We start from the raw sequence: 16172 nt of genomic DNA, 5'->3' as shown, positions 1-16172 counted from the left end.
CTGAGATATTGTCTCTTCCAAGGCTGTTAATTATGTAAACATCCTTGAAAACAGTGCCTCATATAAAATGGCAATTACTACTTTCCTCTGAGATCTGCAGAAATGTGAGAGACCCAGCACAGAGGTAGTGTGATTATATCTTGAGTTGGTCTTTCCATCTATCTGTAAATAACACTTTTTTTTGTTCCATCATACATTCAATGTGTTCTGTCCTTGACAGTTCTTGCTGATTTCAAACTTGACATTTACTGTACATATTTAACATCATTTGAATTTTGTCTGTCTCTCATGAGCCACTTACTTCCTTACCTATACTTAACATAGCCTATGACTTTTTGTTTACATCTTGGAAGCTATTATGTTACTATTAATGTTTAATGTTTCTTTTGTGTTCATCTATTCCATTTGTTTTCTTCTAAAGCAGAATTGAATATTCTTAGATAATATAGCAAATCCACATTACATATTTTTATTACCTGTTCCCTTTTTTGAGGGAAGGTGAAGGTGTTCAGAAACATATTTCTTTTAGGTTCTAATAATTCACCACAGAACAATGACTCTTCTTTTTTTTTTTTTTCCCTCAAAAAGCACTGTCTTCGTTTGGGCTGCTATAATGAAGTACCATAGACTGGGTGGCTTATAAACAACAGAAATTTATTTCTCACAGCTCTGGAGGCTGAAAGTCTGAGATTAAGATGCCAGTATGGTAGGTTCTGGTGTGGAGCCCTAGACTGCTGACTCCTTATATCCTTACCTGGTGGAAAGAGGGCTAGAGAGCTTTCTGGGGTCTCTTTTATAATCCCATTCAGGAGGGCTCTCCTCTAAGTACCTATTCACCTCCCAAAGTCCAAATCACTTCCTGTTGCTGTCACATTGGAGGTTAGGATTTCAACATATTTTAGAAAGACTCATTCAGTTCATAACAAGCATTCACTTTTTAATTCTTATAATCAGTTCCTTTTAAATGATCTAAATCATAAGTTTCTAGTTCCTTAGTACTTATGAAAGGTCATTTGAACCACTCTCTCCAGACACAACAAATTTGGGTAACCTTGGTTATGACCTCCCCAGTGCCCTTACCAGGGGCTGAAATACACAGTTTGCTATTTTAAAAAGCCTGAAAATCTCTCTTTTCTGTTCAGTTTTGAAACTAATTATAGAAACATGTAGTGGGAGATGAGGAATCTGTTTTCGACTGAAACTGTTGATCTTATCATTAATTCATTGAGTATACATTTATTGAGTTCTGTGATGAACCAATAGCACTGGAATTACTAAAATAAGTACTATGTTGTATCTGCCTTCAGTAATTGTCTAGTGACGGAGACATTTACAATTTGTAAGAGGCCTGTGGTAGCACATCTGTTTGAGAAGTCAGAGCTTTTACAAAATCTTGGCTTGGCCTTTAAGGATGAGAAGTTCTCTGTGGTGGAAGTATTATATAGCGACTCAGAGCATAATGTCAGAAGTCTGATAGACTTGGCTACACTACTAACTAGTTAGGTGATTTTGACTGCATCATGTAACCTCTCAAAGACTGTTTCTTAATTTATAAAACGGTGAAAATGACATCGATTTCACAGTGCCATTTTGAGGATTAGCTGAAATAACTGAAATGAATCACTTAGCATAGATCCTGGGACATAATGAGCTCTAAGTAAGTTGTATTTGTTGCTGCTACCACTATTACTGTCTGGTATTACTGTAATACAATCCCTGCGACCACCTCCTTGGTGGTGCATGTTGGAAGAAGCTGCATTGCAGTTAGGAAGACCGTCACATAGCAGCATGGCATGATTGAAGGAGTGTTATGTTGTGTGACATGTTTAGAATACAAGATGTGTCTATGAAAATGGTACAAGATGATAAGAACCTGTTCTGAAGTAGGTTTTACCCTATATGACTAGGAGCAGAAGGGAGATAGAGTCAATTGAAGTTGTTCATTGAGAGGTGAGTGAGGTCAAAAGGAGTGAGATGTAGTACTTAGCATAACTAAAGTTTTCATTCGGTTTACATGGTGTTTGTGGTTCCGCTAACCAAAATAGTCTCTATTGGACTAATGACAGCTGTTGAGGGGATGGTAGTGAGTTCATTTTTGGATGTGTTGAATTTGAGAAGTTAGGTCAGGCGTGGTGGCTCATGCCTGTAATCCCAGAACTTTGGGAGGCCAAGGCAGGAGGATGACCTAAGGTCAGGAATTCGAGACCAGCCTAGCCAACATGGTGAAACCCTGTCTCTACTAAAAATACAAAAAAATTAGCCAGGCATGGTGGCACGTGGCTGTAGTCCCAACTACTCAGGAGGCTGAGGCAGGAGAATCGCTTGAACCCAGGAGACGGAGGTTGCAGTGAGCCAAGATCACGCCACTGCACTCCAGACTGGGTGACAGAGTGAGACGCCATCTCAAAAAATAAATAAATAAATAAATAAATAAATAAATAAATAAATAAAATAAAATAAAATAAAAAATAAAAGAATTTTAGAGTTTAGAGGGCATATGGTGGACCTATTTATAGGTGAATGGATATAGGGGTCTAAAACTGGCCTCTAATGTCTTAGCTGTACATCTCACACCCCAGTGTGCTTTGGCAACAATAGAAGCAGTGGTTAGGGATGAAATCACTCAGTGTAAACTAAGAAGGCTAAGAATTCCACTCTACTGAAATCCAAAGGAAGTCAAGTTGGAATATACTACAATAGGAAACTGTGTAGACATTTTTGAGAGATCCGAGAGAAAGATGGGTGCATTGAGGGACAATTTGTGAAGGTACAAGAGTGGGAACACTTCTTTTGGTAGTATGAGAAGACATTTAATACATTTATTTTGTAGGGTGCCACAGTAAGTCTCAAGATGGAGAAATTTTACAAATATTTAAGTGCAGACTGCCTTTTTACTTATACTGTGTTTGTCTGGTTTTGACATCTGGATAATGCTGGCCTCATAGAATGAGTTGGCAAGTATTCTGTCCTCTTTAATATTCTGAACAAGTTTGTATAGAGTTGGTACTGTTTCTTCTTTAAATATTTGGTAGGATTTACCAGTGTAGTCTGCTGAGCCTGGAGTTTACTTTTTGTAAAGATTTAAACTACAAATTTAACTTCTTTATTAGATATTATATTATTTATGCAATCTATTTCTTCTTGAAAGGGGTTTGATAGTTTGTGTCTTTCTCTTTTTTTTGAGATGGAGTCTCACTCTGTCGCCTAGGCTAGGGCAGTGGCGTGATCTCGGCTCACTGCAACCTCTGCCTCCCGGTTTCAAGCGATTCTCCTGCCTCAACCTCCCAAGTAGCTGGCATTACAGGCATGTGCCACCACACCCAGCTATTTTTTTGTATTTTTAGTAGAGATGGGGTTTCACCATTTTGGCCGGGATGTCTTGAACTCCAGACCTCAAGTAATCTGCCTGCCTCGGTATCCCAAAGTGCTGGGATTACAGGCGTGAGCCACAGCACCTGGCCAAGTTTGTGTCTTTCAAGAGATCTGTTCATCGCATCAAAGTAGTCCAAACTATTTGTTTATGATATCCCATTATTATCCTTTTAATGTCTATAAAATCTGTTTTGATGTCTCTTCTCTGCTAATATTAGTAATTCCTGTTATAATTCCTGATATTCGTGATTTACATCTACTTTTTTTTTTTTCTAATCTCTGGTCAGAGGTTTATCAATTTTATTGATCTTTCTAAAAAACAAAACCCAAAAAAAAAGCTTTAGGTTTTAGTGATATTTCTCTTTTTTTTTTTTTTTGGTTTTCTATTCCTTTGATTTTTATTATTTCCTTTCTTTGCTTAATTTCGATTTAGCTTGCTCTTATTTTTCTGTTTTCCTAAAGGGAATGTCAAAATCACTGAAAAAAGACCTTTCTTTCACATTAATATAAGCATTTAGTGCTGTAAATTTCCTTCTAAGCACTGCTTTAGCTCTATTCTGTAATTTTTTAACATTGTGTTTTCATTTTCATCCAATTTTAAATACTTGCTAATTTTCTTTTTGTTTTTTCTCTTACTCATGGGTTATTTATAGAAGTGTACTGTTTATAGATGTATAGGGTTATTTATAGATGTGTACTATTTTATTTTCAAATTTGGGGACTTTTCCAGATAGCTTTTTTTTTTGGATCTTGTTATTAATTGAAAAATAATAATGGTATATATGGGGTACTGTGTGATGTTTTGATAATATGTGTATTTTGTGTAATGGTCAAATCTGGCTAATTAATATATTCATCACCTCACATAATTATTTCTTGTGGTTAAAATCTCTTTTAGCAATTTTGAAATATATAATACATTACTATTAACTGTAGTCACCGTGTTGTGCAAACAATCTATTGTTATTGATTTTTAATTTAATTCTATTATAGTCAGAGAATATACTTTATATGATTTGAGTCTTAAATTTATTGGAACTTGAATTTTAGCCCAAAATATGATTTTTGTAAACTTGCTCTGGTGTTGGAGTTCTATAAATGTCAGTTAGGTTCAATTGGTTGATGGTGTTGTTCAACTCCTTTGTATCTTTATTGATTTTCAGTCTTCTTGTTTTATTAATTACAAAGGAATGTTGAAATGTTTATATTGTGGGTTTATGTGTTTCTTCTTTCAGTTCTCTCAGTTTTTGCTTCTTGTGTTTTGAAGCTCTGTTACTCAGTTCATAAACAATTAGGATAGTTAAAGCCTCTTGATGAAATGATGTTATTTTGAAATGACCCTCTTTATCCCTAGTAAAATGGTTTGCTCTAAAATCTACTTAGGACTGGGTGTGGTGGCTCACACCTGTAATTCCAGCACTTTGGGAGGCCCAGGTGGATGGATCATTTGAGGTCAGGAGTTCAAGACCAGCCTGACCAACATGGTGAAACCCCACCCTACTAAAAATACAAAAATTAGCCAGGCATGGTGGTGGGCACCTGTAGTCCCAGTTACTCAGGAGGCTGAGGCAGGAGAATCATTTGAACCTAGGAGGTTGTAGCGAGCAGAGATTGTGCCACTGCACTCCAGCCTGGGTGACAGAGTGAGACTCTGTCTCAAAAACAAAACAAAACAAAAATACTTGGTCTGATTTGATGTCTTTTTCTAAACATTCTGTTGATGGTCATTTCTAGGGGAGTTTTGTTTAATTAAGTTCTCTCCTCATATGGGTCATGTTGTGCTGCTTCTTTTGCAGGCCTGGTAATTATGAGTTGAATGCCAGCTGTGGTGAATTTTACCCACTTGTGTGGTGGATGTTTTTTCATTCCTATAAATATTCTAATACATTGTTCTGGGATACAGTTAAGTTACTTAGAAATAGTTTGATCCATGTGGAGCTTACTTTTAAGATTTTTAGGGAGAACTAGAGCAGCATTAAGTCTAGGGCTAACTTTTCCTCACTTTTGTGGCAAAACCCTTTTGAGTAGTCTATACAGTGCTCCATGAATCGTGAGATTTTTACATTCTGTGTGAGCTCTGAGTATTGTTCATTGTAATTTCTTACAATGATTCTTTCACTGGTCTCACATTGTTTTCTTTCATAGCTCAGTCAGTACTCAGCCGAAGACTGCAGATCTCTGGAGCTCTGTTGCTTTGCATCTCTCTCTGAGCTGCTAGTCTGCCCTGCAAGCTTTTGACACCTTTATCTCCCTCTACTTCAAGCTCTGTTTTCTCTACTGCAGGAGACCATTATGTTCTAACTGAGTTTTTCTTTCTTCCTCTGGGCCTGCAAAGTCTTTCAGATGGTGTGCTTGGGCTTTAGTAGGTGTCACAATTTTGTTTCCTGTTTCTCTGGAATCACTGTTTTTTATTACTTGATATTTAATATCTTGAAAACAATTTTTCTGTATATTATGTTCATTTTGCATATTGCTTAGGTAGGGTAAATCCACGCCCTGTTACTCCATCTTCTTCAGAAGTGGAAGTACTCTGACCCTTGAATTTGAGTTTTAAAAATTTTTATGTTGTAGTTTTCCATTTTACTCTTCTTCCCCTTTTTGTTTTTTGCTGTGTTTATGTTCATGTGTTCCCAGAATCTTATATTGTAGATACCTTTTTTTTTTTTTTTTTGAGATGGGGTCTCGCTCTGTTGTCCAGGCTGTAGTACAGTGGCGCAATCTTGGCTCACTGCAACTTCTGCCTCCCAGGCTCAAACAATTCTCCTGCCTCAGCCTCCCTAGTATCTGGGACCACAGGCACACACCACCACATCCAGCTAATTTTTCCATTTTTAGCAGAGACAGTTTCGTTGTGTTGCCCGACCGATCTTGAACTCCTGAGCTCAAGTGATTCTCCTACCTTGGCCTACCAAAGTGCTGGTATTACAGACGTGAGCCACCACATCTGGCCTGATTGTAAACACTTAGTGAAGCCAAGTTGGCCCTCCATCCATCAGTCAGTCTCTTCAGTATTTCTGGGATTGTGCTGTGATACTGTGACTAGAAAGATGATTAAGACTAGTGATGTAGTGTCATAAGAACTCCAGTTAAGTATGAACTCCAATCTAGTGAGGATTGTGCAACAATATGGAGTTATGCAATGAAATGAGGTTAACCCCAAAAGTCCTATTTAAATTTTATTCATAATGTTCTATTACATATGTGCCCTTTAAGAAAATGGCTTTTTGGAAGATTACATCTGAAGGCAAATGTGAGCACAGCATTTAGTTCCATGCTCTGTTATGGAAATGAATACAAATCTGTACCATTCATTTATAAATGACTCCAACTAAACAAGCTTAATATTTAGTAGGAGGCAGAAACTAATTTTTAAAAACTAGAAAAGTATTTCCCTCTGATTAGGAAAAATATGTCCTGGGGATTTTAGGCTCTTAGCATCAAGTTCTGTGTAATTTTTCCTTTCCATTTTGCTTGCTGTGTTCAAAGAACAAAAGCAAATTTCTTCAAGATAAACAAAAGTTTTCCCTTTAATTTGTTTAAATAGCTTAGGTAACAGAGAAACTTCCAGTGGCTAAATCATATTGTATCTGCTGCACAGAGTAGTCTATCAGTAAACTGATATTACTCTAACTTGAAGATGTAGTTCATACATCTGGGAGAGGGGGGGATTACTTATTTACTTATTTACTTATTTATTTATTTATTTATTTAGAGACAGAATCTTGCTTTTGCTGCCCAGGCTGGAGTACATTGGTCCGATCTTGGCTCACTGCAACCTCCACCTCCCAGGTTCAAGCAATTCTCCTGTCTCAACTTCCTGAGTAGCTGGGATTACAGGCGCCCATCACCACGCCCAGCTAATTTTTTGTATTTTTAGTAGAGATGGAGTTTCACCATGTTGCCCAGGCTGATCTTGAACTCCTGACCTCAGGAATATTCACCCACCTCAGCCTCCCAAAGTGCTGGGATTACAGACACGAGCCCCTGCGCCCAGCCCAAGGGTTTTTATTTTTTTTTATTTTTATTTTTTTTACTTTACCTTTGGTCATTTTATTTTTAAAAAATTTTAAGCAATAGTTGTACATATTCATGGGGTTCATAAAGATGTTGTAGACACATAATGTATAGTAATCAGATCAGGGTAATTAAGCATATTCATCATGTCAAACGTCCTTTCTTCATGTTGGGAACATTCAGTATCCTACTTCTAGCTGTTTGAAACTATATATTTTATTGTTCGTTGGAGTCATTCTACAGTGGTATAGAACACTAGAACTTAATTACTACTGTCTAACTGTAATTTTGTATTCCTTAACAAATCTTTCCCTGTTCCTTGCTTCCCACCTCGCTTTCCAACCTCCAGTATCCTCTGTTTTACTTTTTACTTCTATGAAAAGTGAAAAACTTTTAGGGAGGACTTTTGATACCCATCAAAGATGGAGTTCATGAAGGAAGAATTGGCATTGAGAAGAAAGACAGTTTCTGTTCATTGGTTGTTTTTAAGTATTTATTATGAAATATTCCAATATATTTAAAATTAGTTTTTTATTAGTGGTGACTTAAATTTAACTCTGTAATAAGGAATAGAAAGCTCATGGCTATAGAGAATCAGTATGTGGAACATTAGACAAAAATACTTAAAAGAAAAAAAAAGTCTCTGTTGCCCAACCTGAAGTGCAGTGGTGCAGTCATAGCTTACTGCAGCTTCAAATGATTCCTGGGCTCAAGCAGTCCTCCCACCTCAGCCTCCGGAGTAGCCAGAACCACAGGCACTTGCCACCTCACTCATCTTATTTTATTTTTTGTAGAGATGGGATCTTGCTGTATTACCCAGGCTGGTATGGAATTCCTGGCCTCAAGTGATCCTCCTGCCTCAGCCTCCCAAAGTGCTAGAATTACAGGAATAATCCACTTTGCCTGGCCCTAACAGAGATACTTTATAGCTTAATTCAGTGATAATAGCATGTTATTGTCACAACTTTTTGAGAAGTAACTAGGAATATTTTCAATCTAAATGAAAAAATTATAAAGGACAAATTTATATTATGATTTTTTTCTATACCATACATGTAAGGAAGAACTAAATATAAATATTTTGAAGAAAAACAATTTGAATATTGTTGGCATAAAAGTGCAAAAATTATTTTGAGTATAGAAATTTAGCCAAAGTAGTGTTAAACCATTTGGGGAGAAACTACCTAAATTAGATAAATGGCTTTCTTAGCCTTTTTCTAATTTTAAGATCATAAATGAATGTATAAATTATATGCATATTTATGCTTGACTTTTCCTATAAAATAGAAGGGTATTTGTTTAATGATTATCTTCTCAAGGCATTATTTGAATTGGACAAAACTCTTTACTGGATAAAGGTAACAAAGTTGTAACTTGTAAACTACACCAGATCATGCATCTTTTAGTAGCATTTTTATTACTCTAAAATATTGAAATTGTATATTGAAATATTTCTTTTGTACAGATGCAAGGTAATTTCAATATCTCCTTTACTAAAATCAGATGAGACCCTTTTATACCTTGTTCACAATGATATTGACATAGTGGCTTTATTTTTGTTTATATTTTAAAAGGTACCTTCAAACCTAGATCTATTTTAATTTAGATAAATATCTAATTTCATTTTGTTCTTTCTCTGAAAATTTACCACCCAGCTCTTCACGTTATGTGCTGCTATGAAAAAGATATAAAATATATTCATGTTCCTTGCTATGGTTCCTTAATATCCTTTTGTGAGTTCATTTTGGTTTCTTGCCTTCTTTCAAAAAAAAAATATAGACTTAAGGTATTGCTTAAATTTTAAAAACTGTATTAAAAATGAACTGGAAGATAGATAAATACCTTCTTTGTTCTTCTCCTTCATTACTACATTTGGCTTTTGACTCATTAAGATTGATATTTAATGCTAGTTGAATACAAGATGGCTTTTAAGATGCATCATTTAGAATGCAAATTATTTTTAAGCTGAGGAATATTGAAAATAAAACAACCAAGTAAAGAATCTGAATTATTTACAGGCCAAGGGCTTAAAGGTGCATCACTCCAGCACAAATATTAAATTATGAAATGGGAATTTGAGTTTGCCATAAATCTGTCTGCCACAGCAGCTTAAAATAAAATAGTTTTACCCATCTAAAGCAACATCAATTTGCCAGTCAGTGCTTCATGTATCAAAGAGTGTTCTGTGAAAATATCAATATCATTGGTTAATATAAATGAAATTAATTTTTAAAGCTGGGCTAAAGGTTGACGTCTGAAAAATTGCATTACTTTGCAGAAGAGAAATTTCTGTCTTCTAGTGAAATTTCAGGTCATAAGGGCAAGTAATTTTCACAATCTTCAATGGGAGCCAGTGAAATATGAACTTCATTGTCACCTAGCCCCAAAGCGATAAGATAAAATGAGCTGATACATCATTTGCTGTGGTTTTATCATCTCCCTCAGTAATTGGAAGAGAAAACATAAGAGTGTGTGTGTTTGTCGGCTCCCCTTTTGCCCCTCCCAGCTGCCCCATCGTCCACACCCAGGCTAAAGCCATTTTAGTCCAATCAATACAAAGGTCACATAGCATTTTATTTATATATTTTTAATTTTTCATACTGACTAAAACTGCCAAGTAGAACATTAGAGTAATGAATATGTTTAATTGAATTTGTCACCCATGAAAACACTATGAATACTGTACTACATCATGGTACTTGAAACCAGAAGGGAAATATACTGTTTAGATGAAAAAAATTAAATAACAACACAATTAATTTAAGACGTAATTTTATTTTTTATGTATGACTTTCATTTTTGTTGTTTTTTGAAGTTTGGGGACATTCTAAGTGTTCATGGATATACATTTAGTAAGAAAATTATCATCTTAAATTTTCCACCAGAGTCAACTATATGTCATTGTCATATTCAAAAAAGACCTCTAAATTTTACTTAAAGAATGTATATTTGAAATTTCAAACTAAAAGTTATATGGTTGGTGATGAAGTAAATCCTTGAACCAACTAGAATTCAATATTATTAGAGTAAATTAGGTGCTATGCTTTGATATCTACCTTCAGAGAAATCTATAGCAAAATGTAAAAACTATGTTAATAATAGTGATGCAACTTTAAAATACTTGATTAAAATTACTTTTAGCTATTTGTTCAAATTATAATTATTGTAACATAAAACATATTTGCACATATATTTAGTGGTGAATTGATATGAAAGTATTTTTCATAATCTTTATTTTAAAGGTGGTTCAAATAATTAGCTTTTCCTTATTAAAGTATAAACCTGTGAGTATATAATTATGTTCCATTAAAATGGGATATAGTGAATATTTTCTAGACTTTCTTAGCCATTGTGTTATTGCTTAATGGATGGTATGATTAGTTTATATTTTGTATATTTGGCTAAAAACATTTTTCCTGATGTTAAATATATCCATAGGATTTGGAGATGGTTCTGTTGTGAATTTTTAAGTATTATTGTTGATATATATTACCTGATTTTATTCTTAACACCAAAATCTTCAGAAATCTGGAATTACCTGAAAAAATAAAATTACTATAGAAATTGGGAAATATTTGGCATAGGGATAGGCTATGCTAGTTTTAAACCTTAGGAATAGTAATTTTAAAAATACCTTTTATTGATGTTCTATATGCAGGCTGTCATGTAAAAAATTTTTTTGAGGTAAAACATTTTGTCACTTTTTAATATTTACCCTTCAGAAGGAATTTAAAAATGTTTAAAAAGTATTGAGGATAGTTTTTTTTTTTTTTTTTTTAATAAAACCTCTCTTTCTATTTACTTAAATGATTGGCTTTATAGCACATGTACCCTAGAACATAAAGTATAATAATAATAATAATAAAAAGGATTGGCTTTAACTCTTTTAAATCTACTTTTTAAAAGTCCCTGTATTCAATAAATAAGAGTATATAGTTGGGCAGTGAATCTTGATTTCTATTTTTGTTCTTTCATGAGGATAAGAAAACAAAAGAGAGTTTAATTTGAATAAACTTACAAGCTTTTACAAATGGACTAGTAAAGGGAAAGTAAAAAATGCCTTACTTTTACTAAGAATAAATGCAACAAAGTAAAGAAATTTTCTTATGTGTTAATAATATACTATTTCTAGGATAGAAGGAAAAAATATGTGCATTATTTGGGAAAAATAATATATCCTTTTCATAAGGCACAATTTTCAAATAAAACTTTTAAAGAAGATAGATTTGATTTTTTACAGTAAATAAAGATTATTTATGTGTGTATATAATCTATATATTCAATACTAAATCCTTTCTCTCTAACACACTATCTCAACATTTAGTTAACAAACCATCTTTGAAACAAATTATTTAAAACAACTGAAAGTTTAATTTACTAATAATACTAACAATAATAAAACAAGGTGGTAAACATTCAAAGAGAGTAAAGATTTCAAGCAATTCAGGAGTTGAGGTCATAACTGCAGAGCAATGGTAATGATATGGTTTCTATGGCAACTGATTCACTGGAGGGCTAGACCTCTGTCTAAGGTGCTGTCAGTGTATGTAGAGTTTCAGTGAACAGAAAGTCCCAAAGAAGGGTCTGTTTCTACCTAATCCAGTTTTAATTGAACTCTAGAGACTTTGAAGTGAAGCCTCAGACCAGGCCTATACTATTCCAATAAGAAATGAACCCCTTGCTTAGTTAGGCCTCAGCTGCTTTTCGGTACTGACACCTTTTCCTAATGAACACTTTAAAGAAATATTATATAAATTTCAGCTAGTAATTCCTTAGTTAAGAGATTGCTAGTTTCTATTTTAAATCTCAATATTTTTGGCCCTAATTGTGGAATTTTATTTAATTTTTTAAAGATTAGGCTAGTTTTTTTGTGTGTAAGATTTTAATTTTTGACACATTTGGCAATTTAAAATAATTTTCTCATGCTGTTTTTTCTTCTCTGTTTTAAAACTTCATTAGATTTTGTCATATTTAACTTGAAAAGCATATCATTATACATTCAGTATGATACCATTTATATCAGGTTTGAAAACATACAAAGTGATGTATGTTATTTATGGATATGTATGTACTAATAGTATAAAAACTTACATATAGGAATGTACATATACATGATAACCCTAAAAACAAGGATAGTGATTGGCTGTGACAGAGGAAAATGGGATCTGGAAGGTTATGCATGTGAAATTTTAGCACTGTCTGTAATGCATTTATCACTTGCTTATAGATGTATAGAATAATATGGCAAAGTGTTATGATCTTATAAGGTTACTGAGTAGAAGGTGCATGGAGCTTATGTCATTTTCTTTACTACTGAGTATTTTTTTTTTTTTTTTGAGACGGAGTCTCGCTCTGTCGCCCAGGCTGGAGGGCAGTGGCGAGATCTAGGCTCATTGCAAGCTCCGCCTCCCGAGTTCACGCCATTCGCCTGCCTCAGACTCCCAAGTAGCTAGGACCACAGGCGCCCGCAACGGTGTCTGGCTTTTTTTTTTTTTTTTAATAGAGACGGGGTTTTACCTTGTTAGACAGGATGGTCCCCATCTCCTGACCTCGTGAACTCCCCGCCTTGGCCCCCAAAGTGCTGGGATTACAGGTGTGAGCCACCGCGCCCGGCCTACTACTGAGTATTTTTGACATTGGAGTAAAACAGGTTTTAAAGGACTATGACACTTGCTGTGTTTCAAGCAGATCTTTGAATAACCATACTGTTTAAGGGAATGGAATAGAAATGGTATATTTTGTTTAATCAGAAAACTGTTTCAGTACATTAAAAATCTTGTAACAATGCTGTAGTATACTCATTTCTCCTAATAAATGGAGTAATCTAGAATGTGATTAAATCTTTAGTTGTATGATCATGACTTTGCAACGAGTGAATTCACTATTATGAGCAACAGATGTTATTATATAGTTCTATAGATACAAAGGGTAGAATTTTCAGACCAGTGTGTGATATTCCTAACTTATCAAAGAGTTTAAAAGATTTTTTTGTTTGTTTTCCTTTGATTTTCCTCTTCCCTCTTTAACCCAAGTGAAGGAAAATTTTAAGCAGTTAATTGGGTTCTAGTTTAACAGATGTTTCACCCTTTCTTAAAAATGTGGCAATGTGGCATATACAATGGAAGCTCTGTATTTTTGGATTAGAAAACCTGGAAATAGGCAAGATTCTGCCACTAACTTGACAAGGAATTTTGTTTCATATATTTAACATGTCTAGGCCTCGTTTTTCTTTTTTTTTTTTCTTTTTTTAGAGACAGGATCTCGTATTGTTGCCCAGGTTGGAGTGCAGTGGCGCAATCACTTACTGTGCCGTCGAATTCCTGCGTTTGAGTGATGTTCCCATCTCAGCTTCTTGAGTAGCTAGGGCTACAGGTGCGTGCTACCACGCCCAGCTAATTATTTAATTTTTTGTGTAGGTGGGGTCTTGCTATGTTGCCTGGCCTCAAGCAGTCCTCCCATCTTGGCCTCCCAAAGCTCAGCAATTACCAATGTAAGCCACTGGCCCTGGCTCTTGTTTTTCTTATGGATACATTGGACTATAAATGTTGCAGAATATATATTAGATTCTCTAATATTTGGTAAGTCCAGGGTAGCAAACTCAAGTACCAATGGAAGCTAGGTGGATAATAGTAAATGAATGAATGCTCACATTACATTAGTGAATAATAATAAGTGAAGTGAAAATGGTACCAAAATGGAGAGCGCATTGCCAGTTATTACTATGTGGCATATAGATCCAGGTTTGCCGGATACCCTAGTTTTTCTTGAGAAGACAGAAATCCGAATATTTTTGCAAATATCTGTTTTCTTAACTATTTTCAACCATGTGAAATTTTGTTAAAATATCATGTGGGTCAAATATGGAGTGAAGGTTGCCATACATTGATTCATTTAGTCAATCTGAAAATTGCCACTTCATGCCAGATATTTTTCTAGGCATTGGAAGTAGGGTGTATTCAAAGTCTTTGCTGTAATAGAACTTAGATTCTAGTATTCTAGTGCTGAAGAGGCAATAGACTAGCAAGCAAATATTATAGTTTCAGTTAGTAGCCAGTTGTAGTGGTCCATGCCTATAATCCCAGCACTTTGGGAGGCTGAGGCAGGAGGATCACTTGAGCCCAGAAGTTCAAGGCCCCCCTGGGCAACATAGTGAGACCTCATCTCTACAAAAAAAATGTTAAAAGTTAGCCAGATGTGGTGGCACATGCTTGTGGTCCCAGCTACTTGAGAGGCTGAGATGGGAGAATCATGTGAGCCTAGGGGGTTGAGGCTGCAGTGAGCTGTGATCACACCACTGCACTCCGGCCCGGGTGACAGAATAAGACCCTGTCTCGAAAATTAAATTAATATTTAAAATTTCAGGTAGTGATAAGTATTATGAAGAAAATCTGATAAGTTTGGGGTGGGATGAGTTGTTAATAGAGTTACTGGGGTTTAGATCCTGTGGCTTCACTGCAGAAGTGACATAAGAGGAGAAGTCTAAATGTGAGACTGATTGAACCATGTGGAGATTTGGGAGAACATTCCAGGCAGAGTGGAAAACAAGGACAAAACAAGGCCCTGAGGAAGAATGAGTTGAGCTCATCAGACAGTCCCAGATATGAGGCTTTATGCAATTATAAAGAGCTTAAGAGTTTATTATATATGTCATGGGAAGTCACTGGATGCTATTAAATACAGGAATGATGTGATCTGATTTATATTTTAAAATTTTGAGGCGAAGGGTCCTCTGGTCATAGTAGACTTCAGAGGTAAAAATAAAAGAGAGAACAAATGGAGGCCTCTGAAGACTCTGGGGCCATAGACCAACTGGTGGTATGTCTGATCAAAGTGAGAGAAAGAGATACATGCAATCTCTGAGAGTAATATTAATATTTTTGTCCTCTCTTTTCCTGTTCATTTACCTTTATTTTACATAGGTATTGATTATATTATTGAATTAGTAGGATTTCTCTGTCATCCATTTCAAAACTGCATGCATGATTATCTTGTCCTTTGAACTTTTTGTTTTGTATTTTTAAGAAACACTCCCCCTTAGAGTTATATCCATTTTATTTCTAGATTCTGTGGTGTCAGAAATAGAATCATTTTTGTAGGAAGACTGAAATACATACTTACTGACTTAAATAAGGTTTGCTACTCTTTTTTTTCCAAAAAAAAACTACATTCTGCATTGAAGAATGTAGATTTATTTGCCATTAGGATTTTGAAAATGAAAATGAATAAAGAAAAAACAGTTTGAGAAGGATAAATGTTTACTATTCTTTATTTTTTCCTCTTTGCTCATCCCATCTTTATTCCTACAATGCAGTATCATAATCAGATGTTTCATTTGTAATTTTTAATAGTGGTTACTTTTGAGAGATATGTCTTAATTTTTTAACTTAATTTGCTTTCATAGAATATCAGGTTTTGATAGAAAGGCATCTCATTTTCTTATGTATTATGTATAGTACAGGTGTAGAGAAATGCTGAGTCTGGTTTTCCCTTAACATTTTCACAATTTAGCTTTTGAAATGAACTTTTTGAAAAACAAAACTTGAATAACAAAGCAACAAAGTGGCTTAGAACTAAAGACAGGATTACTTTGAATTGGCAAAGCATTTTAAGCAACTCTGTCTGTCACTTGGGATGACAAGAATTGTAACAAGTTACTCTGACAACCACCTATCCCATAGGGAGATTATGCTAAGTTCATTTGCAGGTTTGTGTTTAGCTTTAGCTGACAAAATGATACTTAACCTCTATATAGTCTTTGCACTTTCTGAATGACTGTTGCCTTAACA

The 16172-nt window shown here is 34.8% G+C and overlaps 1 protein-coding gene across 2 annotated transcripts in view; it reads left to right on the top strand.

The window, feature by feature from the left end:
* The window catches only part of LRBA (LPS responsive beige-like anchor protein), a 756763-nt gene that overhangs the window by 516198 nt on the left and 224393 nt on the right, over positions 1-16172 (top strand). The window lies entirely within an intron of this gene.

The sequence above is a fragment of the Theropithecus gelada genome, chromosome 5 (assembly GCF_003255815.1).
Source record: "Theropithecus gelada isolate Dixy chromosome 5, Tgel_1.0, whole genome shotgun sequence".
In the NCBI taxonomy this organism is placed as follows: domain Eukaryota; kingdom Metazoa; phylum Chordata; class Mammalia; order Primates; family Cercopithecidae; genus Theropithecus; species Theropithecus gelada.
The sequence above is the reverse complement of the archived record's forward strand: the minus strand, read 5'-3'. Positions and strand labels throughout refer to the sequence as shown.